At 36.9% G+C, this 25,007-nt stretch overlaps 1 pseudogene; it reads right to left on the bottom strand.

Moving 5' to 3' along the window:
• Positions 1–6,257: 6,257 nt before the first annotated feature.
• LOC126782465 (uncharacterized) lies at positions 6,258–14,751 on the bottom strand (annotated as a pseudogene).
• Between the last annotated feature and the right edge of the window lie 10,256 nt (positions 14,752–25,007).

Here is a 25,007-nt window from a genome sequence, read left to right as displayed (position 1 = left end):
CTAGGCAATCCCACCCATAAATCTATGAATACTTTTCACAGCCATCAAATTGTTTTCTTTATTAAAGAATGTCATCAGTTTGTTTAAAGGTCAAACCTAAGTTGACTTTCACCCTCAAGTTATCCTCTCTACACCCAGACGAACTGTCACGCCTTTGCCGCCGTGCGCCGACGCCGTCCGGCCACCTTAGGCCACACAACCACCATGATTTAATTATTTTTTTACTCTTTTAAACTCATGACATACATATATGATTTAAGCAAGTTATATACAAAACTCATTACTAATTATAGTTATCTCATCTTCAGTACAACAAGAATAGTGTTGGAAAATGGTTGGAAAAATCATTTAAAATCAAATTTTAATTGATTAATTAAATTAAGTTAAACTTATAATTAATCAAAGATGAACATAGATTTGTGTTCTCCATAATGAGGGCTACAAGATCATATGTTTGTTTGTGTAATTTGGTTTGTGGGTGAATAAGAAATTGTCACTCAAAGATGGCTACTTAGAATGAAGGAAATGTATTTGTCCCACATTGGAAAAGAGAAGTGTTGAAAAAACTTTATATAGAATCTATTGTGTATGGATTGTAAAGTGTGTAAGCCCCCTTATACCCTCTCGCGCACGCGCAGGGGGGGATGCAAATCCTAGGTCACAAGGGAAACTCGTATATGCCCGTGCGACCTGCGGACACGAATGCAACACCGAATTGAGGGTCGGAACGCAAATTCTTTTTGCATTTCCGAAAATTCGGTTCTGACTGTTCAAATTCTTCTTTTGTAACAACTGAGTTATTGTGTGTTATAGAGAATTATAACAGAATTGAAATCAATGTTTGTAACATATGTAACTCATATATGTTATATGTTATGATCTTTTGATTTCTATAACAGCCATCTTATTAATTGCTGATTGCAAATCCTCACAGTATAAATAGCCACAATCCTTTCATTGTAAAATCATTCCATTCGAAACACAATCCTCTCCCACTCTCAAAATTCTTAGCTTGTCTCTGGTGATAGAAAAATGTACATTTCGAGTTCGTTGAAAGTTCTAGTTAGTAGTGCAACTTCCTAGAATCGTTTAGTCGTTATATCCTGGGAGACAAGCGCCAAGCATCCTTGTACCGGTAGAGGAGGCGTAAACGTCTTAAGGACAGTGTGGTATCACACACGTCTCGACTAGTTCTTCCATCATCAATCGTTCAGTATTTTGGTTGAATTTCTTTTTGTGTTTTTCGTTTCTGATTTATAATTATTTATAATTCAGCCTATTAAATTATATATGCAATATATCACTATTTTTTTTATAACAAATAGCACTGACTACAAATATACTTACTAACTCAATATAGCAAGCTGTCCTCTGATGTTACGTATTTTGGCTTATAAAGCGAAAATGAATTATGACCTTCAGGATTGTCAAAGCAAGGATGTTGTACTTCTTTTCAGAAGAAGATTTAATGAATTTTTCTAACATTGGGATTAAGTCACATTTTATTCATTAATTCATATTACTATTGGCGAGTTTGGCCCAGGTGAGTTTTTTATAATCAGCTTCAGCTGAGCTGTGAGAATAATCAACTGTGAGTACTTGAAGTGTTTGGTGAATATTGATATAAAAGTGTGGTGAGTTTAAAAAAGTGTGGTAGTAAGGTAATAAAAGACTGAGATTATACATCGAAGGACTGCTCCATACTCACCACAATCCAATGGTGTAGCAGGACGCAAAAATCGTACTCTAAAGGATATGATAAATGCTATGCTACTCAGTTCTGGGATGCCACCCAAAATGTGGGGAGACGCGATTCTCACGGAAAATTACCTTTTAAATAAGGTGCCCAAAAAGAAAGAAGAGAAAACTTCATATGAGTTATGGAAATGGAGAAAACCAACCTACAAATACTTAAAAATTTAGGGATGTTTGGCAAAAGTGGAAATTCCTAAACCTAAAAAGGTGAAGAATGGGCCTAAAACGGTTGATTGCATCTTTATTGGATATGCACATAACAGTTCGGCTTATCGATTCCTAGTCCACGATTCGAATATTCCTGAAATCCATAAGGATACGATAATGGAATCGAGAAATGCATCTTTATTTGAAAATGTATTTTCACGGAAGTCTAGAGAGGAATTTAATTATTCTAAACGGGCATGTGAAGACAACCGAGCTGAAACTGATGATGCTCAGGATCAAGAATCTGAGTCGGAGTCCGAATCTGAGTCTGAGGTTGAACCTAGACGAAGTAAAAGGGCAAGGACCGCAAAGTCCTATGGACCTGACTTCCTGTCATATGGTTGAAGGTGATCCCCGTACCTTCAAAGAGACAGTTAGCTCTACTGATGGTCCTATGTGGAAAGAAGCAATCAAAAGTGAGGTTGATTCCATCATGCAAAATCACACTTGGGAATTAGTGGATTTGCCACCTGGGTGTAAGCCTTTGACTTCCAAGTGGATTTTCAAAAAGAAATTAAAAGCTTATGGGTCAATAAACAAGTACAAGGCTAGACTTGTTATTAAAGGCTACAGGCAAAAGGAGGGTTTGGATTATTTTGACACTTATTCTCATGTGACGAGAATAACCTCCATACAGATGATACTTGCAATTGCAGCGTTGCGCAAACTTGAAGTACACCAAATGGATGTAAAGACGGCTTTCCTAAATGGAGATGTAGAAGAAGAAATCTACATGGAACAGCTAGAAGGTTTTTCTGCTCCTTCTCAGAGTAAGAAGGTGTGCAGATTGGTTAAGTCATTATATGGCTTAAAACAAGCACCAAAACAATGGCATGAGAAATTTGATAATGCCATGATAACCAGTGGATTTAGAATAAATAAAGGTGATAAGTGTGTATATGTCAAAGACACTGAAAATGGATATATCATTCTATGTCTGTATGTGGATGATATGCTTATCGTTGGGAACAACGATAAGATGATCAAGTCTACTAAAGACATGTTGAATTTTAAGTTTGACATGAAAGACTTGAGACTTGCTGATGTCATTTTAGGAATTAAAATTACGAGAACATTAAAAGGGCTAGTGTTGAGTCAAACACACTATGTGGACAATATTCTTGGGAAATTTGACAAGGAAGGTTCTGGAATTGTCAGAACTCCTGTAGATATGAATTTACATTTGTCCAAGAATAAAGGTGAAAGTGTTTCTCAATTAGAGTATTCAAGAATAATTGGGAGTCTAATGTACTTAACAAGTTGTACAAGACCAGATCTAGCTTATGCGGTTCATAAGCTAAGTAGGTACACGAGTAATCCTGGAGCTATGCATTGGCAAGCGATTGGAAGAGTACTCAAATACCTAAGGTATACTCGTACCTATGGGTTGCACTACACATCATACCCAGATGTTATAGAAGGGTTCACTGATGCGAACTGGATATCTGACATGAAAGACTCAAAGTCTACTAGCGGATATGTATTTACGCTAGGGGGTGCAGCCGTGTCCTGGAAGTCCTCAAAACAAACAGTTATAACTAGATCCACAATGGAGTCTGAGTTTGTAGCACTAGACAAATGTGGGGAGGAAGCAGATTGGTTACGCCAGTTCATAGAGGACATTCCTAGATGGACAAAACCTGTGCCTGCGATTGGTATACATTGTGATAGTCAATCTGCAATTAGCAGGGCATAGAGCACGATGTATAATGGTAAGTCTAGACACATTCGTCGAAGACATAATACCATTAGACAACTACTCTCAACTGGAGTTATCTCTATAGACTATGTAAAGTCTAAGGATAATATTGTTGATCCTTTAACCAAAAGGTTAAACATAGAGTTAGTTGAAAAATCATCGAAGGAAATGGGACTAAAGCCCATTGGAAATTAAAAATCACTACAGTGGATACCCAACCTAGCTGATTGGAGATCCCAAGATCTAGGTTCAAAAGGGAAAACCAAATTGTGGAGATGAGTTCGGATCACTGTGGGGAGTTCCCCAAGTCCATTCCTATGATGAAAAACAGTGATACCCGTAAGGATGAGGTTAAGCTAAAACTTTTAATGATTCTTATGCGTCGAGAAATCGAGCAGAGTAATGCGCGTTACTCTTAATTAAGATATCACCTATGCAAGAGAGAAGTGGGGCCGCTTCTAGGGGAGTTAATGAGGGCATAACTCTTATCAAACTACTTGCAGAACCAGGCGTGTGTTCTATGGCCAAAATGGGCACAAAAATGAGAACCGAAGTGTACCAGGGAGACTCATGTGTAAAGTATGTCATCATTTACACAAATTACGAATAGTTCAAAGACATCGCATCTACTATTTAGTTAGTAAAGTAAGCATACTTTTATAAGGGAAGGTTCAAAGAGCCTTTGCAACCTATCATATGCAGGTTTCAACCGTAGAAATCTATCACCAAATTCTATCGAGTCTTTGGTGGCCAATTTCATTCATGTGGGGAATTGTTGGAAAATGGTTGGAAAAACCATTTAAAACCAAATTTTAATTGATTAATTTAATTAAGTTAAACTTATAATTAATCAAAGATGAACATAGATTTGAGTTCTCCATAATGAGGGCTACAAGATCATATGTTTGTTTGTGTAATTTGGTTTGTGGGTGAATAAGAAATTGTCACTCAAAGATGGCTACTTAGAATGAGGGAAATGTATTTGGCCCACATTGGAAAAGAGAAGTGTTGAAAAGACTTTATATAGAATTGTGTATGGATTGTAAAGTGTGTAAGCCGCCTTATACCCTCTCGCGCACGCGCAGGGGGGGGTGGAAATCCTATGTCACAAGGGAAACTCGTGTATGCCCGTGCGACCTGCGGACATGAATGCAACACCGAATTGAGGGTCGGAACACAGATTCTTTTTGCATTTCCGAAAATTCGGTTCTGACTCTTCAAATTCTATTGACTGTTCAAATTCTTTTTTTTAACAACTGAGTTATTGTGTGTTATGGAGAATTATAACAGAATTGAAATCAATGTTTGTAACATATGTAACTCATATATGTTATATGTTATGATCTTTTGATTTCTATAACAGTCATCTTATTAATTGCTGATTGCAAATCCTCACAGTATAAATAGCCACAATCCTTTCATTGTAAAATCATTCCATTCGAAACACAATCCTCTCCCACTCTCAAAATTCTTAGCTTGTCTCTGGTGATAGAAAAATGTACATTTCGAGTTCGTTGAAGGTTCTAGTTAGTAGTGCAACTTCCTAGAATCGTTTAGTCGTTATATCTTGGGAGACAAGCGCCAAGCATCCTTGCACCGGTAGAGGATGCGTAAACGTCTTAAGGACAATGTGGTATTACACACGTCTCGACTAGTTCTTCCATCATCAATCGTTCGGTATTTTGGTTGAATTTCTTTTCGTGTTTTTCGTTTCTGATTTATAATTATTTATAATTCAGCCTATTAAATTATATATGCAATATATCACTGTTTTTATAACAAATAACACTGACTACAGATATACTTACTAACTTAATATAGCAAGCCGTCCTCTGATGTTACGTATTTTGGCTTATAAAGCGAAAATGAATTATGACCTTCAGGATTGTCAAAGCAAGGATGTTGTACTTCTTTTCAGAAGAAGATGTAATGAATTTTTCTAACATTGGGATTAAGTCACATTTTATTCATTAATTCATATTACTATTGGCGAGTTTGGCTCCAGGTGAGTTTTTTATAATCAGCTTCAGCTGAGCTGTGAGAATAATCAACTGTGAGTACTTGAAGTATTTGGTGAATATTGGTATAAAAGTGTGGTGAGTTTAAAAAAGTGTGGTAGTAAGGTAATAAACAAATTATAATTTTTCTCCCAGAATCAGAAGCTTCAATTTGTAGTATTTAGAATTTGTCTCGGTGTGTGTGAAATCCTCATATAATCACATACAATTTCTATTTGCCAAATACTCATTCAGATTATTTGAGATTTTAAATCTATAATTTGGTAAAAACTCGGGGCCAAACTCCCCCTGTGTCATGTCCAAAGTTCTGAAATCTTAGATTAATATTAATATCGTGATTTTGTGGCTTCAAAGCTCATCTTATTAAGACATAAGGCCAAATGTGGACCAATGTCTGCCAGGTGGAAGCTAACGGAAGTCGAGAGGTTGTAATAGACTAATAGTAGGTGGATAATCTTTTCACCCTCATTTGTTCAGGAACCATGAGAAATTTCACTGGTACGGTGTAGTACCACAGTTTCCAAAGGCTCAACTTTTTTAGAGAATGATCAATCTTTAATAAACTTCAATGGAAGCTCTCACCTAACCTTTGGATGCATACGATACTGCATGTTGGGCATGATCATTGGATATTTAGCATTTTGAAATCTCTCAAACATACTTGTCTCATACCTGCAATTAGGAAATAGCTATCAGACCACTAAATCAACTAATTAATAAAACAATTAAAGAAATTTTTGAATACTGTGGTTTTGCCCAAATTCCTTAGCAACATAAGACTTCACGGACTCACGGTAGCAGGAAGTTTAAGGGGGTCATGATCTATCTAAATGTGAAACAACTCAAAAGATGAAAAGAACTGAAAACAGAAACTGGAATTAATTAATAAGAAATACCATTACCAGAAATACTTGTTTGGATTGATTTTCCAGTGGAAGGAGGGTCGTTGGCTCAACCTAAATATATAACCATGACATGCACTAGATGTCAGAGACTCGAGCAAAAAATTATTAGTATACACCTAGAATTAGACATGCACCATATTTTGCTTAGAAAATAAAACCGAATAGTGCTATTTATAATCTGAAATTCAACCATAGAGGCAAAAAAATTATTTATTTATGCTGAATGTGAAAACATAATCAAGGGAAAAGTCAAATGCATACTTGGTAGAAACTTGATCTTGTTTCGTGACGTAGTCATAGACCACATTTGCGTTGACAAACTTGTTTTGGAAAATTTATAAAATCCACAACAGGAGAGAAGCATTGCCGAAATTTTTACGTGATGAAGTTTAGATCTGGCCAATTTTATGTTATTTGATGAAGTTCATTTTGTTTACTATAATTGAAAATATATAAGTTTTGACTGTCCGGAATAAAATTTTGGCTACGCTGTTGATTAAACAAATTCCTATAATTCATGTTTCTGTGTCGGTATAAGCAACATATTACTGAATATTATACACAAGGAAATATATGTATTTTACTTTACAATATCAAGATAAGAGACAGAGATCAGCGGATGGGTGGGGCGTTTAGGAAGTGTTGAAAACTTGAAATAGATAAAATTGATTATAGGAACTTACGGCTTGTGCAGCTTAATCTATAATAACAGCATCAAAACCATGACCCCATTTGAATTGAGATGGATCACTGCTACTGAGGGTCGAAAAACCTGTCATTCATACATAGTTCTAAAATAATCAGATCAACTTAAACAAAACAAAAACCTTACAAAACTCGCTGTAAATAGTATAAGTTTATATTAAAAGGTTAATGTAACTTACAATTACAGCTTCCTCCAAAATAGTAGATTTGACTGCATAATCATCTCCAGCTTGTTTAGCACCCCCCATAGTTCTTTTATCTCTTTCTACCTGCATCAGGACATTTTTGTTTAATTTCAAGCAACACGTGTACACTTTCCCGAATTTTTTCCACAAACATTATACATGAATGTCACAATTATGACTTATTACTTTAACAATGCAGCCCAGGTCCCATGGGCATCTTGAATTATCTGTATGTGGATGTGAAATCCTTGACAAGTTGACATGAGATATTCCATAAGGATATGAAATTGCAATAACAAATGCGAGCTTGCTTGAGAAAAGTAATTACTAATAGATACCGTAAAACCTCTATAAATGAATAATTTTGGAGAGCGGTCATTATTAGAAACTGATAACCTACCTGCTCATCAATGAACACACATCGGTGTGGTTTAACCCCAATCCACACAATTTTTGGATTATAGGAACAGTCACTTTCCTCCCGCACACCTGAGCATAGCACGCATACATCATTTGAAGCACAATCATAAAGAACTGGAAATAAATCCATGAAGTATAAACTGTAATGTAGACTTCAAGCAGATATTCAAATTCTCAAACTTTGTCCGAACAAAGAATAACAAATAAATAAAGGTCAGCTTCACATTAAGCACAATTTTTTAGTTTTATTTATTTATTTTAAGAATAGATTATGCACAAATTTGACATAATAACTGCTTATTGGATTACTAAACAAGTAAACATCCATGGAAATTGAAGTGTTCAGTTTTGCTTTATCTGATAGAGACTGCCGAGTTAGGACTCAATGACCAAATTTATAAAAGCATAGGGCCAGGCATTCAAGCAAACAATTTACGTTGTGCTGATTTTTTTATCACGCAACTCTTTTCAGTACAGAACTCTATGACCAACTTAATTGTATATCTCAAATGTTGCAAATGAACCGAGGCTAAATCACGTCTTTCAACAGTTAAATTGATTTGAATGCTACGCCACCAAAAGTGTCTTCACTCTTCCCTTATTCCTTAATATTGCGGAACATTGTTGATGCAGACCCTTAATAGTATCTAGACTGGAGAGTAAGTAAGAATAGCTAAAAGGGGATAAAATCTGGAACCCTTTAGCTAGGCGTGAATAAGCTGTTTATACTGAACTTCCAAAAACTAAAAATTTACAACAGCTACAGCCCTTTAAATAACCTAGACTCCCCTTTCAAAAAACAAAAAAACCCAGACTCAACTACCCACAAGAAATATTCCTAGACTTCAGAACCTTCTATCTAAACACTACGTAAAACAGATAATAAAGATAATGCTGACACAAGACAAGAAAACAACAATTTAATGAAACGCTGGGCTCAAGTTTACTTTTAAGTTTCTCCTCAATTTACTACTATTGATCTATTACACAATTGATTTGTGATTCTATGTTCAGTGGATTGCAAAATGCACCTCAAACAGAATGTTAATCAATGTTATTTTAGAGAATACTTGTATGATTTTTTATACACAGTAACCAAGCTTCCACGAGAATTTTTTAGTAATATGTAAAATTTCCAAAAGAAACCAAAAATCTACCCAGCAGTGGATTACAAAGGAGCAATAAATTACTTGGCGAAATTGAAATCCCAAGTCAGAAAATAAATGTAATAACCCGATTTTCGGGTTCAATTTGTATAATTCTTAGAAATTTATGAACTTGGTAAATTTAATAAATCCCATTTTTCTCGCTTCACGACGAGGTCGAATCGAAAACGGAACCATCATCGAAAATCTAAAATTGGAAAAACGTTACGTTTCTGTGACGCAGGAGTCGACTTTTACTCTGTCGCTCGTTTCCGAAAACTTCCTTCACGAAAGTTATAGAGCTCGTTGATACGATTTCGTGGACACATCACGCGTTCTAATCGGACGTCGTAAGTGAAAATTATTAGCGAATGAAGTTAGTTTCCGATTTTAGAAAATGGTATAAAAATAATTATTAAGGGCTAGGGTTTCCAATTTCAGAAACCCTAATTCTCTCTCCTCTCCCCCGCATATCTTCTCTCTTTATCCCTGATTCTCCCTCTCTCCCCCTCACCTTCGTTGGCGATCTCCACGACCACCGCAAGCTCGACCGCATCAAACCCCGAGCAAGACGCGACCTCCCTCTCCGCCGTGAAGCTCGCGCGACAACCCGAGGCCCTTGAGTCTTCCTCCGCCATCCAAGCTCCGCCTCAAACGACGCAAGCACTTGGCGATCATCCCTCTTCACCGCTCCTCACCCTCAGACGCCTTCTGCGATTGAATTGGAACTCGAATCAAGCCGCATCACATCCTCCTTGAAAAATCTACCCCGCCGGCATCTTGAGCTCTTCCGGCGACTCACGGCCGTCCTAGGGCTTCACATAGGTATGGAAATGCATTTAATTGATTGATATGAGTGATTGTTTGAAGTTTGGAAAGATTGGTGGAGGAATTGTGGTGAAATCGGAGGAGGAGGAGGAGAAAGGGAGAGTACCGCCGCCTTAGGCGGAACGTGAGGGAGTGTGAAGGGGGCAGTAGGCGGCCTTAGGCCGTGGGAAGGTAGAGGGGAAGAAAAGGAAGGGTGTTGGGCGGCGGTGGGCGAGCTACGCGCCGATTTTGGAATCGGCGCATGGGCCCCACACGCTGCCATTGTGGGCGGCGCGTGAACCGTAATTTCTGAACTATAACTTTTTGTAAAAAGTGATTTTTGTACGGTAAATGTAAAAACAAATTATGTACAGTAAAAATATAAAAATAATTTACGTGTAGTAATTGTAAAAGTAATTTTCTGAAAGGTAAATCGGTAATTAGTATTTACTGAAACAGTATTTACGATGGAATAGTACGCACATGAAAAGTAATACGTAAACAGTACGTATATGAAAAATAATACGTAAACAATACGTATATGAAAAGTAATACGTAAACAATACTTATATGAACAGTAATACGTGAACAGTTATTACGTAAACACCGTAAATTGCTGATTAGTAACAGTAGAACTGATTCGGCATTTGAGGTTTTACATAACGTTTCTAATCACTTCTTATCCAATCTAAGTGATCGACAAAACGAGTAAGGATTTGCTTTTGGTATTGTGGAAATTACGCTTATGAAAACAGGTGAGTAAATCTCACTATGATGAGTCTACCCTTGGTGGTGATTCATAGTTACACTTTATTTTAAAAGATCGATCTATAATATGTATATGGTATAGTGGATTGTGTATGTGTATTAATGGTAAAATCAATACACATATATGAGTTGCTATATTATATACTATCACATTTCTATTTCCAACTGAGTTTATTATCGCACTGATATTTATTTTATTTAAGCATGAATCACTTGTCTTTTTGTACAATAACATGTGAGGAATGTATTGTACGTGGTTTTAACTTGAGTTATGTTAAAACGTTTTTCTGTCTTTAGACCTGTCTTCGGACGTGTTGGCATGTCGGAACCTAGCCTTGGCCGAGCGACGGTTACGATTCAGTTAGAGATCTAGTCTGTCTATCGGTGTACTGGCATGAGAGGTAACAGACGAGTACCTGGGTCTCATGAGTACCCGTATTATACATGTAATTGGGTAAACAGATGGGTTGCCCGATTTCTCATGAGCACTTATATTTTTAGATATTATTGGACAACCAGATGGGCCGTCCTATGACTCATGAGTACATTTATAATTAAATGTTTTCAGTATATTTATTTTGTATTTATATGCGAGTTATATTGTTGTTTTACTCATACGAGCTGCAAAGCTTACCGGGTTTGTTGTTTACAATCCTGGTGCACCTACTCGATGGTGTATGAGATAGTTCTGCAGGTGTGGATTAGCAGAATTGAAAGATCACTCTAAAGATTTCGAAGTTTCCTTATTTTATTTTGTGGTGAGGATTGAGAGGATTTTACATTCTATTTGATATAATGCGTGCATTATAAATTAGTTTTATAATACTCAATTTGACTAAGTTGTACTATGAACTCAGTAACGATACGCTGTGACTATAAGATGATTTCGATTTATTGAGATTGTTTTAGAGTTTTCATGGCTTCGAATTCGAATTTTTATCATTCGAAATTCGGGGTCGTGACATAGAAATTGTACATAAAATAGAAACATGGATACTTTTAGTAGTGACATACCTAGGAGTGGGCATAAAAAGCCGAAATCTCGATCCCGTCCCGAAATTCATAGGGATGAGACGTGACAGAAGTCTAAAAACGTCAGTCCCGTCCCGTTTCATAATAGTGGGACGAGACGTGGGACGAATAATTTCTATCCCGCTTCGTTCCGTCCCGTCCCGCTTTAAATTTTATTTAAATTGTAACCATTAAATATTTCATCATCATCATACATTTATAATTTGTGAGAACATCTTAGATGCATTTGATAAGGAAATGACTAACTTCAAAGAATGAATCTTGGACCTTGGTTCATTTCCTAAAGATAAACAAGTCCCGGTTAATTTTCTTCTTAATATATAGTTTGAGTTATATGATATAAATAAAGACGATTTGTATATTACAAATTTCTATGAACTTAGCAATCGAAACCTATATAATCTTATATACAATATATACTTATATATGTTTCTCTTGTATGATAACACTAGAATTTTTACGTGCAATATCTATAACGCTATAATTTGAATGATTAATTTAATTTTATAATAATTAAACTCATGGTATCGAAGTAGATGATAAAGGATATTTGGAACAATATATATGTTTCTTCTATTACAATAATTGGTACTAAAATTTTATTAATAGTAAATTAAGTATTTATTATTTAAAGTCCGAGAAAGTGGGATATGTCCGGCCCGATTTCGATCCCGACGGGATTGATACCGGGTGTGACGAACTTTTAAAAACACAAATCTCGTCCTGATTCCGTTCCGAACTTAATGAGTGAGACTGGACGTGGGATTAGCCTCATACCGTCTCATTTAGTCCCGTGCCCACCCCTAGACATACTTGTATGGCTTCTTGTAAAGATTCATTAAGGTTGTCTTTTATATATTTCTCAAGAGGTCGAGAAACTTTCAAGGCTTGGGCTTCCGCATCATCATTTATCTTGGAAGGTGCAAGTATCATCAAATCCCTAAACTTTCCCTCAAGAAAACCAATTGACAGCAAAGCTATATATTCACGAGCAATAGTTTTTTTTTTTGACATGATCACGAGCAATAGTTGATAAACTGCAAATCTGAAACATGTTTATTGCACTGAAGTCACTCCAATCTCTTTTTCATAGATATAAGAAATAAACTTCTATTAAACATTCAACAAGGAACATCCCGGAGAAGAAGTCCATTAAATGTACAGCTAGATGTTCTAGGCTGCATCTAAAAAATAGCATCAAACAGTAAAACAGTAGACATTTTTATAGACTATGCCACATAAGCATTTCAATGACAAGGAATAGCATGGATAAACTATTTCTGAATCCTGAGGAAGTTTCGCCAAAAGTGAACCCTCTCCCAAAGGAATAGCATTGATATCATGTGATCATTGATTTATCGAATATTTATACAGTCCCGTGTTGTATTGTTCTTGTCTGTATAGTGGAAGTCATTGTTGAAAGTATCCAAACAAGCATATAAAGGTTAAATTCACTTCTAAGAAGTAAAGAATCTTTTATTGCATATATTTCTCTTTAATAAAATAATCCATAATGGGGGGAATATTAGAACACACGAATTAGTATTTAAAAATGTACATTATAGAAAGAGAAATCAACAAGATTATGTAATGTTTATGGCAACAGAAATGTGATAAACTAAGTGGTATTACCTTTGTAATGTTAAAAAGCCTGTCTCCTTCGCAATTAGAAGTGACCAATGACCGTACTTTTGCAAGCCTTGCTTCTGTATCCAAATCTCTGACTTCTCCAGCTAAATACAGTCTAAGCATCATAAACCCATTTCTTGGTGGACTTTCCACCACTGCAAATGCATAATTCTGCTATAGAACCTGTAGTATTCAATGGCTTCAAATGAGCAAGTCATCCAAAAATCAAATTTATATTAAAAAAAAAAGCCTTGCCTAATTTTTCTTTTTTGTAGAATTCATGTGTATGTGTAACTAGAGCATAAGATTTAAAATACATCCTAAAATCACTTACACATATATAGAGTAAGGATTTCCTTGACAGACTCACATTTCTTGACGACCGTCTTCTTCGCATTCCTCCACAAATGTTATCTTGCCTGCTCCTCCCACACCCTAGGTCTCATCATATTCAGAAGTAGCAATCAGAGCTTGGACTTCTTGGAAAACAAGAGGCTCGTATGTGGAGATGTAGTCATCAACGTCGGTGTAACTGTCCTTGACACTCGAAGCCCCAAACTACTTTCATCACCATTCTTATTATTTCTCTTATGTTATCACATTCAAAAGGTTGATCAACAGTCATATATATATATATATATATATATATATATATATATAAATTCTCACCTGCGGACGTCTGCATCATCTGTACGGTGCAGATTCGGTAATTCCGGCCACCGACGACGCGCGACGACGGCGCCGACCAGCACAGCCTCACTCCCCTCCTCCTGGCATTTCTGCATGTACCGGCTGAAGCTACAGCGCCGGCCTACGACGGCCGGAATCTTGAAATCTCCTCACGGTGCCTAGAAACTTGAAATTTCGAGATTCCGGCTTGCACAAACAGGAGCACCGGGAGGAGGAGAGTGCGGTTGTGCTGGTCGGCGTCGTCGTTGCACGTCGCCGGTGGCCGGAATTGCCGAATATGCACCGTATAGACAGTGCGGACGTCCGTAGCCGAGAAACCCTGTATATATAAACAACGACGACGCCGACCAGCACAGCCACACTCCCCTCCTCCTGGTGCTCCTGTCTATGCCAGTTGGAACTGCAGCGCCGGCGTTTACCGGCCAAAATCTCGAAATTTCATGTTTCTGGGCACCGTACGGAGATTTTGAGATTTCGGCCGCCGTAGGTCGGCGATGCAGCTCCGGCCGGCACAGACAGAAGTGCCGGGAGGAGGGGAGTGCGTCTGTGCTGGTCAGCGCCGTTGCTGCGTGTCGCCGGTGGCCGGAATCGCCGAATCCGCATAGTACGGACGGTGCGGATGTCTGCAGCTGAGAATTTCTGTATATATGGTATACGAATGATAGAAAGAAGAGAAGAGAGAGAGATTACGACATCGGAGTCGAGAATGCAGAGGAAATCCCAACGGAGAACCGTCCGGTGGAAATGCTCTACGGGCTTGTCGGCGTCATTCTCCGCAACACCCATTGTCATTATGCCGCAAGATAGCGATGGCTGCAAGCACCGACCATAATATTATAATTTACTTGGTTTGACTGAATTGGTTTTTTTTATTGACCGGAGAATTTTCAAGATATATTAGCCACAAAGAGATTAGTGAAAAGACCGACCGATCCTCCCATGGAATTACCACAGACGGCCAAATGACCTAATTGTTTGAAATTGGATAGTATTAGGAGTGACTATTTGAAAGTTAGTCTGAGTTATTAGAAGTTTGAGAACTAACCAGTTATTTGTTCTTAAAAGCCTTTCTGTGTTCAACAATTTTATTTGATTCTCAAATTCACTAATGATTAACATATGCCACACCCTGGAACCAATTCTTGGACCGGAATGCAATAGTATTCGTTGTAGCCCCGAATTAATAAGAAACTGACACGTCAAACACGACGTTTCGACTACCTATTAATCCGAAACTATAAGGCTATGAATATAAATAAAAATAAACTGATAGTACGGCATGAGGAGCAAACGAGAATATAAACGCAAATAAACAAACGTGAATGTAGCAATGTAAGACTCAAACGTCAAACAAAGAACATGCCTAAGTCTCAATGGCTAACTCGGTCCAAGAAGAAGGTAAATAACCAGGTCAGAAGACAAGGTATACTAGAGTACGCCAATTGTGCCAACTGGATCTAACTCGGAGATCGGAAAGTTGAACACTGTGAAGTAAGATCCTCGGGATTGGATAGCAACCAACGAGTCTCGAACGCTATCAAACTACTAGCCTCCAGACCAACGCCACTAGATACCTTAACAGGGGGTGGGCACTCATCCTCGCTAACCCGTTTTAGGGCCGATACCCTACCGAGGTAGGGTTTGAAAACGAAGGAAAATAAGATAAGGGTGCAATGCTTAAATGTATAAACATATAAATGAGCGCTCAAGTAGGAAGTGAGAAAATGGAGGTGAAGGAATAACGAAAACGACGTTTGGTTATTGATAGGCATGAAGATATACATACATGCAAAATGGAGCTAACAATACGGTCAGTTGATATAATAAAGAAAACCACAAGATTATCGACATCCCTGGTGATTGGGGTCTCAGCTCACCTTCGGGTGAACTATGCGTCTAGTACTACCCATTCACGAGTCACGGTACTGGAAATCAGGACAATGATACCAGTCATGATAAAGTATATGGTGTCGAATATCAGGATGACAGAATCACCGTTAATACAGTATGATGTTGAACATCAGGACAACATGATCACCAATACTAAATAAGACACTTTGTCGGATATCAGGACGACATAATCACCGATAATACAGTATGGTGCCGGACATCATGACAACAGGATCACCAATACTAAATAAGACACGGTGTCAGATATTAGGATGATAGAATCACCGATAACAAAGCATGGTGCCGGATATCAGAACAACAGAATCACCATAAATAAAGTATAATTGGTGCCGGATATCAGGACAACGGAATCACCAATATATTATATAGATAAATATCGTATGTGGATAAATATAGTTTCTAATCCCTACTGATAGGTGCCATAATTCACCCAAGCAGGTCAACCGAGTACTATCTACTAGTTAATTATGAGTAACGGTACCGGAAATTAGGACAATGTGTACCACTCAAAATAGATAGTAAATTAATAACTATATTATCTAGTCTCGAGTGGGCAGTGGCGGACCTAGGATTGGAAGGTAGGGTGGACTTGAGTTTGCTGATATACATTAGGAAAAATCTCAACGGTGTGAGAAAATTTATTAACTATAAAGAAAAAATGCACTTAAAAAAGAACATAAAGCCTTATCCCTCAAATGTAATATATGAGTTTAAACTAGCTAAATCTAACTCTACGATTCGATAAATCTTCAAACTCTTGTATAACCTTCTCATTGATGAGGTCATCTTGTGGTTCAGGCTCCGAAATGGAAGTTTGGGGAGAATTATTAATAGGTGGAGTGCATACATAAGGCTGAGAGATGACATTTGAACTAGAAGACTCAACATTGTTTCTTCAAAACCATGAGGTAAATTTTGATCTCTTCGGTAGAGGTTCATACATTATAATCTAACACATATACATCAAAATATAGATATTCAATTATTCAACTAACCAACAAATTAATCTAATTATAGATATTCAAGTTTACACGTTTAGATTATCACAAACATGAAAAAAAAAGTCCGCAAAATCAATTGTATCAATGGTAACATTCTTGGTTGCTAGTTAAACCTTATCCAGAGTGAAGCTTCATTATGAAATTAAAGAGTGAAGTTCCAATTTTGACACACTATTCAGTCAAATGTTTTCACCATAAATAATTCAATATTTAGGTATGTTATTCAAGATCATCTCTACAAAATTTCATCCAATTTGGACATTGTTAAGGTATTGAAATTAGATTAATTCAATGAATGAATTAAAACTGTTTAACATGAACCGTTCATGTAAATCTCAATTTTAAAAGCTCAAACCATTGTCAAATTAGATGAAACTCTATAGAGATGATCTTGAATAACATACCTAAATATTGAATCACTTATCGTGAAAACATTTGACCAAAAAGTGTGCCAAAATTGAAACTTCACTCTTTAATTTCAGAGTGAATCTTCACTCTCGATAGAAACTGTTAGTATGTGTGCCTAAATAAGATGTCTTTACTCTTTAGGACGAGTTTTTAGAGTTTTAGTTGGGCTAAACACCTACACTTTAATACTTTGTTTGTATTATGTGGGTTTTGAAAGGCTTTTCATTTATATATATCAATTCTTGTATATATATTGCACTAGGATTTTTTTTGCCTCAAGGAGAACTAGGTGGACTTAAGTCCACCCTATGGTGTACCATGGTTCGCCCTTGCGAGTGGGGGCTCGAGACATAGACTGTACTCACCGTTTACAAAGTATCTCAACAAATTTACTATTTAATTCGAGTGAAGTGCTCAAGACATCGACTAAAGAAACACATGAATAGTGATAAATATGATAACGAGGAAATAAATTAAATAAAGTTGAGCATTACACAATTATAACTCGGAAAGGTAACGACTCACCTTAGCGGGCGGCTCACCCCTTACCTGATATAGCAGTGTCGAAGTCCACGCCCAAAATCTCGCTCCTCGTGCTCTGCGTAGAATCACGTCCCTCGAGTTAGTCTCATAGCTCAACAAGTAATGAAAATAGAATGTAAGAGTCACGATGTTTTTAGTCGATTTAGTAAATTATCATCGGTTTGACTAGATTGACCCTCTAAATCGAGGTCTCGGATTGATTTTTCTAAAGGTGAGTGTGAATTTATTTTAGATATTCGCATCTTCGATTTAAGACGCGAAATTACCAATAAATGAAAAGATTGAATTTATTCTTCCGGCATTTAAATCTCTCACGCTTAAGAGTTCCTCGATTTCTGATATTGGCGAAAATCGAGTTTAATGTTTAACCAAAAAGCTAAAAGTACGCTTAGTAGAAAATACAAAAATCCTTTAATTCAATTTTAAATCGGAGATTTTAAAGTAAAAAAGGTTGAAATGTGATTTAAGTACAAAGTAAATTAAGTAAAACAATAACTTTTCAACTTATTTACTGCTAGGGGCAAGATCATAATTATTGAAAGTCAACAGAGGCATTTAGGTAATTTCACGTAGGTAGTAAAACAAAAAAGGTAACTCGATAACAGTAAAAACTAGGGTTTTTAACCTTGCATCACCGATCACGATTCCGGCCAAAACTTCAACTCCAATCAACAAAAAATCAACATGCAATTATACCAAACTTATCGAAACAACGTTACGAACTTCAGCACCAAAATCATAGGAATCAGAGTTCGATTGATACCTCAACGAAGCACTAGAAGAGATCTTGTCGGCTCCGACGCTGCTCTGCGTCCGTCGAGCTGTTGTAGCTCAATTGAGGTCTCCTCCAAGCTTTTGGCATCAATATGAGGCCTCGCAGCCCCCCCCCCCCCTCGAGCTCACCTTGGTCACATATTCGGAGAGACGCATTCGTTGGAGTGTCGAATTCCACGACGGTCGCAACAACAAATGGGGAAGAGGGATTAGGCTTTGATCTCAAGAAATCCAGGGGAAATTATATTATAGATTGAAGAAGGAAGAGAAATTTACCAAGAGAAGAGCTTTGAAGTGCCGGAGTTCAAGGATGTTGTCGGAACACTCCAAGAACACACCGTCGGCCTCAAATCCTAACCTGAAGCAAATGGGCTCAAATCCCAAATGAAATCATTGGGTTTTATAGAGGAGAAGGAGTGGGTCACGACAGTAGTGGTGTCGCGGCGAAGCGTCGCCGGACGGCAACGGTGAGACCGAGAGAAGGCGTTGTTGGGTTGCTCTGTTTTGTAACAGAGGAGAGGGAGAGGAAAAGCACGGGTTGAGGGAGGGAGAGAGAGAGAGAGAAGAGAGAGAGAGAGAGCCTAGGGTGGGACCCTAGGTTCTGATACCAAAGGAAAAATCAACAGCCCAGATTGATTCACTCAAATGGACGGTCGATATTTAAAAACATGAAATAGTAATTCCTGAAAATACAATTTAAAAGAGTTAAGTTTGTAAATACGTAGAAAATTAACCGAGCATCAGAAAAATATTACACGAATACTTCCGTGCTCGCGATAACATGTGGTTTGATACAAAAATACTAACCTTAATATTCAACATCCCAGAAAAATGTCGATTGGTGTGTTCCATGTATCAGAAAATAAAAGAAAATTTCAGGGGCTCACAACATATGTTATTAATTAAATCTGTTTGGGTCTAACTTTTAAACAGTGGCGGACCCAGAACTTCATTTGTTTGAGGCGTAATAGAAAAAAAAATGAAAGTATTAACATTAGAGACAATTGTTGTTTCTTTGAAATAATCAATATCGTTCGAATAATACTTATCAAGCGAGTTATAATATATTATATATCGAAAAACTTAGCAAAAAAACAAAAATCAGATCAAACAATTAAATCTCTAAACTCTACTTTTTTATTAATATTTTATATTGATTTGTAATTTAATAGCACATATGCCAAAAGAAATAGCACATAGTCCAAAAAAAGAAGTTGGTTAGTCTTACTGATTACACGTCTTGGTCTCTTGGGCTAATACATTCTACTTTTGTATGTGTGTGCATATATATTAGTAAATATGGGGCTACTAAGGGCATGAATGTTATGGACCTATGGTAAGTCTATAATGGTAGCAATCAATTGAAAGATGAAACCTAGCGGGCGAAGTTAGTGGGCGCATATGCACTCACTTGCCCCTATCTCGGTATGTCACTGCTTTTAAATATCTATAATATCGTTTAAAAGATGAAACCTAGCGGCGCTTCTCCATTAGGGTTGGGGCTATGGCGGCTTTTCTTATTGATTTCCGTACACTTCGGTACCGTTTCTTCTTCTCGGAGGACGTCCTTTTTGACCCCTGTGTCGAGTCCATCAAGTTCGACTCTTGTCAATTCATGGTTTTACAAGAACTTGGGGTTGGCCTCTCAACTTCGATCGATCTGTGGCGTCAAATTGTTGCAGATCTATGGCGGTAGGTCATTGGACCTCTAGCGGTTTGCTTGGCGCGGATCTTTTGGATCAGAGAGATCAGATGGGTTCAAAGAGAGGTCGGGGATGAGATATGGGTGTCAGATCTGGGATCTGGGGCCACTCTTGTAAGAAATCACAGTCATCTAGTTGCGGCGGAGATCAAAGCAATTTAGTGGTGGCGCGGAATGGATCCAGAGGAGAGCAGGCTGTGGTGAAGATGGTACCCGTCGTCGTCAGCCGCGGGTGCTAAGATGCCATCAACTTTCATCATCGGCTGAACGGTAGAGCAATTCATCATCTGGGCAGCCTTGGGTGTCTAAAGAAGAGCTAGGTGCCCAACGTTGGGCTTGGAGTGTTTTGGGCCATTTGGTGGGTCTGAGAATGGGTGTTGGGCTTTGTTTTTGAGGCCCACTCATTCTTTGTTCCAGATCTGGGACCCAGGAGGTATCACTTGGTAGTCATTGCTTCTCAGTTACGAGTGGTGTTACATTCTAGGGTTTGCAACATTTTCACGGTGCACTCCTACATTTTCACTCTCAAACGAGTTAGCCGTGCTAACATAAGACATTTTTTAGTTACGTTATGGGCCGACTGCAAAGATTCAGCATTGTGATGTTAGTTTTTAGTTTTAGTGTTGCTAGTTTTTTAGGAGTTAACCATTTCGTAAACTCTTAATTATCATTGCTTCCGATTAAGAAGTATGAGTTTGTTTATGTTGTTTCGTACATTACCTATTCTAATATATGACAATTCGTCGTTCTTAAAAAAAAACATATGTTAATAATTTTCTTCTATAAAAACACAGGTTATTAATTAGCTAGCCAACTTTAGTTCATATTAATTAGCACAATTTTATTAATACAAAGTAATAGCGAACATGAACTGCCGTTATCTCACTATAAAATGGCATGTTATAAACGTTACGAAATTAGTATAGGAGAAAATTAGTACACAAGTCTTAACTGATGAACCAAATTACGTACCAAACACTTGAAAAAAATTATGTAGGAGTGCTAGATGAAAGAATTTACAAGTAAATGGGTATAAGTATACAACGTAACACCAACTACTTTTCTTGTAAACATTAACTTTTGATTTATATGGCATCTCTAGTTTTTAATTGAATACACTATTTTCAATCAGGGTCATATCGACCCTTATGCAGCTCTGTTACATGTGTAGTTCAATTTTATTGGTCTTTTTTTCGACTCAATTATTTAGTTTATCTTTTATTTAATTTACTCTAATATCTCAAATCAGACAAGTAAAATAACTAAATAAAAGTTATAGAATGTGCGACAACTATTTTGTTTATATAGCGAATGACACCGTTATTTTAGAATAAAAACCATGACATCTCAATGACTTCCTCCTCATGTAAATTACATGAGATGATGAGAAGCATTTGTCCTTGGACATATGTGGACTGTCTCAATCCTAGCTAATTAGGCATGCCTCATTTTTTCAAGCCATGTGATTGTAATATGATGATCACATTTATAGAATCGAAAAATTACGACGGTCGACTGAGTTACATTGAAAATCTTGTCACCAATTGCTTGTTTTATGTCATTCACTATACTATACACCATGTAGCTAAATGGCTAGCTTTATAAGGCTACAGTTACTGCAAACAGATCATGAAATAAACTTTTAGACAATCAATCTGGAAATCTGGAGTACTGCGATCTATAAGATGGAATATATGTGTAATGTGTACGTTACATATATATATATATATATATATATGTGTACCAATTTTGGTTGAAACTGCAGCTTTGATGATTGAATTTCCGCTGGTAGTGAACTAGTGATTCAACAATGGCGCACGACCTTTCGTCATGTCATTCCTAGAAAGGCTCATAGAGTGAGGTAGAAGTGATCATGGTGAGCAGCAGTTGATATACATGCAAGAAAACCATATGGCCGAACACCCCAACATAGTGGCACCCTGTTGTCATGATCAATATCTAGTTCAACAATAATATATACAATATGAATTTGCCAAACAAGCCTCCACGGAGAACAACCAACATCCTCTAGCTAAGCCAAACACATCTCTCACCAAACAATCGGACTGGAAACCCTAAATATAATTTGCCTAATCTTCCAAAGACATCCATCGCTCTTAGACAAATTAAAGATGTGCAACCACATTTCTGTCTAGTTGCCGTTGCTTCCACAAGGCTAGGCTTCGGTTTCATATTGCATGCCTCATTTGATTAGGACTTAGGCCACAAATTAAGCTTTGTAGCCAATTGGTAATAATGATCAATTTCAATCGACTATATCAAAATGGGAGACAACTGATATGTCCTCCTATACATTTGACCGAAAAAGAATGCACATGTTTGTGACTTTGTGTCCTAATACATGGTTAGGCGCACTTAGAGGTGGCAAGTAGGCCGAAAAGCTCGAGCCCGACCTATTACAAATTGGTCCAAGCCCGTTAGTGGCCCGAGTCTGTTATTATAATGGGCCAGACTGGGCTTAGATATTTTAGCCCATAGGCCTGAGCCCGTTTTAGGCTCGGCATGAACCAGACACGATAAAATTCATGGGCCGGCCAGTAAACATATAATTATAATAATGATAATTGAATATTAGACTGTTTAAATATAAACCTTTTGATTATTTCATTATTTTAATTAGATTATGTCACAAATATCATCAAAGTAGTGATAAAATATTTTTAATTTTGACATATGTAACGTTTTAGAAATAAGATTATCACATATGTTGTAGTATTTTATTTATTTTACTATTATAAATAGTTATATAAAACAAATATTCTAATTACACAATTTTTAATGGTAATAATGTCTTATCAAGTTAATGGGCCGCGCCAACCCGCTTCTTGGCCCGACATGGGCCTGACATGAGCTTTGGTTGTGGGCTGGCCGAGCTTAATATTTAAACTAATGGGCCGGTCCGAACCCGATACAAAAAATAAATGGGCCGACCCGAGCACGGTTTTGGTCCATTTAAAATGGGCCGGGCTGGCCCATTTGCCATTTCTAGGCGCACTGGTTGATTTTGTCTCCTAAACATTGATTGGACCCTCACTAAATAAGGGTGTAAATGAGCTGAGCCGAGCCGAGCAAAATACTACGTTGTTCATGTTTGGCTCGTTTTCATTCGATCGAGCTTGAGCCGGGTCAAATTTTGATTTTTGTGCTTTATGTTCAAGCTCGACTCAACTTTAAAAAGTTCGAGTTGAGTTCGGGCCGACTCATTTTATTAGATGAGTTGAATTCGAATTGAGCCGGCTTGAAGCATATGAAATTACAATTTTAAAATTTAGAAATTATAAAGAAAATTTGTCATAACATCACACAAAATCTATTTTATTTGTAATAAACTAAAAATAACAAATCAAACTAGTTATAGAACTTAAAGTTTTTAACTAATTATTCTAGAAAGAAACATTTCAGCTCTTTCGAACTAATATTATTTATCATATAAAAATTATACTTTATATATATATATTATAAAATTTAATAAGTCAAACTTAATTACTAAACGAGCCGAGTTTTTAACAGGCCCGAGCTAGTTCGTGAGCTAAACGAGTCGAACGAGTTGAATACTTGTTGTTCAAGATCGAGCTAAATATTAAGCTCAAACTCGGCTAATTTAACTTTACGAAATCGAGTCGAACGAATTAAAATCGAGTCAAACACGAGCGACTCGAGCCTACTTACCAATAAACACAAATTTATGAGAAGTAAAATTGGATAGATTGAGATGACTCATAATTAATTGGATGCTTGCCTTTTTCCGGTGGTCATATCATGTTCATGGTGTCATAATCTTATAGTGGAATCCACGTGCAACCAACTATATATATATATGTGCAGCTATAATATTTAGAAGTGAGATCAAATATTTTCCGTCATTTCTTCGTTCTTGCAAATGGGGTGCCACTACACTATAAATATGAAAGCAAAATATTTCAATATGTATATGTATAATTTTCATGCTATTAAGTATATGATGTCATTTCCAAATAGATGATCACTAATTTAGATTTCTTTAATAAGCTACTATCCAAATCTCGTAACATGGGTAAATAACATTTTGAATATTCTTCATCAATTGTGTTTCCGAATTCATCTTAATTTTGTTTCTGTTAGTATCTTTTGGTCAGTTTTCGTGTTCTACTCTATGAACTCATGAGTTGGAGGTCTTTCCTTTCTTTTGCTCTCTAAACTCATGAAATGGAGGGCGTTTTGTTACAGAAAAAAAAATGATGAAACAAAACGAAATGTCACACTAAATCTAAGATCTACTGGCTATCACTATATTTTTGAAAACAAACACTAAATCCTAAACAATTGTGATTGATTGTGTTATTATACTCTACATTTATTAATTCATTCCAATATCTCAATTAGGACTTATAGCCCATGCATATATATGTACATATAACTGATCGAAGTGGATATATAACGATCATTTCATTATATGCATGTCCACAAATCATGTATTTGTTGTTACTTGGTTCACATAAAATTTACATGAGAAGTAAATTTTGTAAAGGACATGAGAAATGTGCAATAGGCTGAAACAAAGTGGGTGAGTAATTCAAAGTATCGTAAACACTGAAATATAACGAACTTACTTTTTGTACTGTACTATACATGCGTGTATTGTACATGAGCCATAATTTAAGAGTTTCTTATGTTCATTACCCTATGCTCACAAAGCTCACACG

The sequence above is a fragment of the Argentina anserina genome, chromosome 2 (assembly GCF_933775445.1).
Source record: "Argentina anserina chromosome 2, drPotAnse1.1, whole genome shotgun sequence".
Classification (NCBI taxonomy): domain Eukaryota; kingdom Viridiplantae; phylum Streptophyta; class Magnoliopsida; order Rosales; family Rosaceae; genus Argentina; species Argentina anserina.
This window is presented reverse-complemented; position numbering and strand designations above follow the sequence as displayed.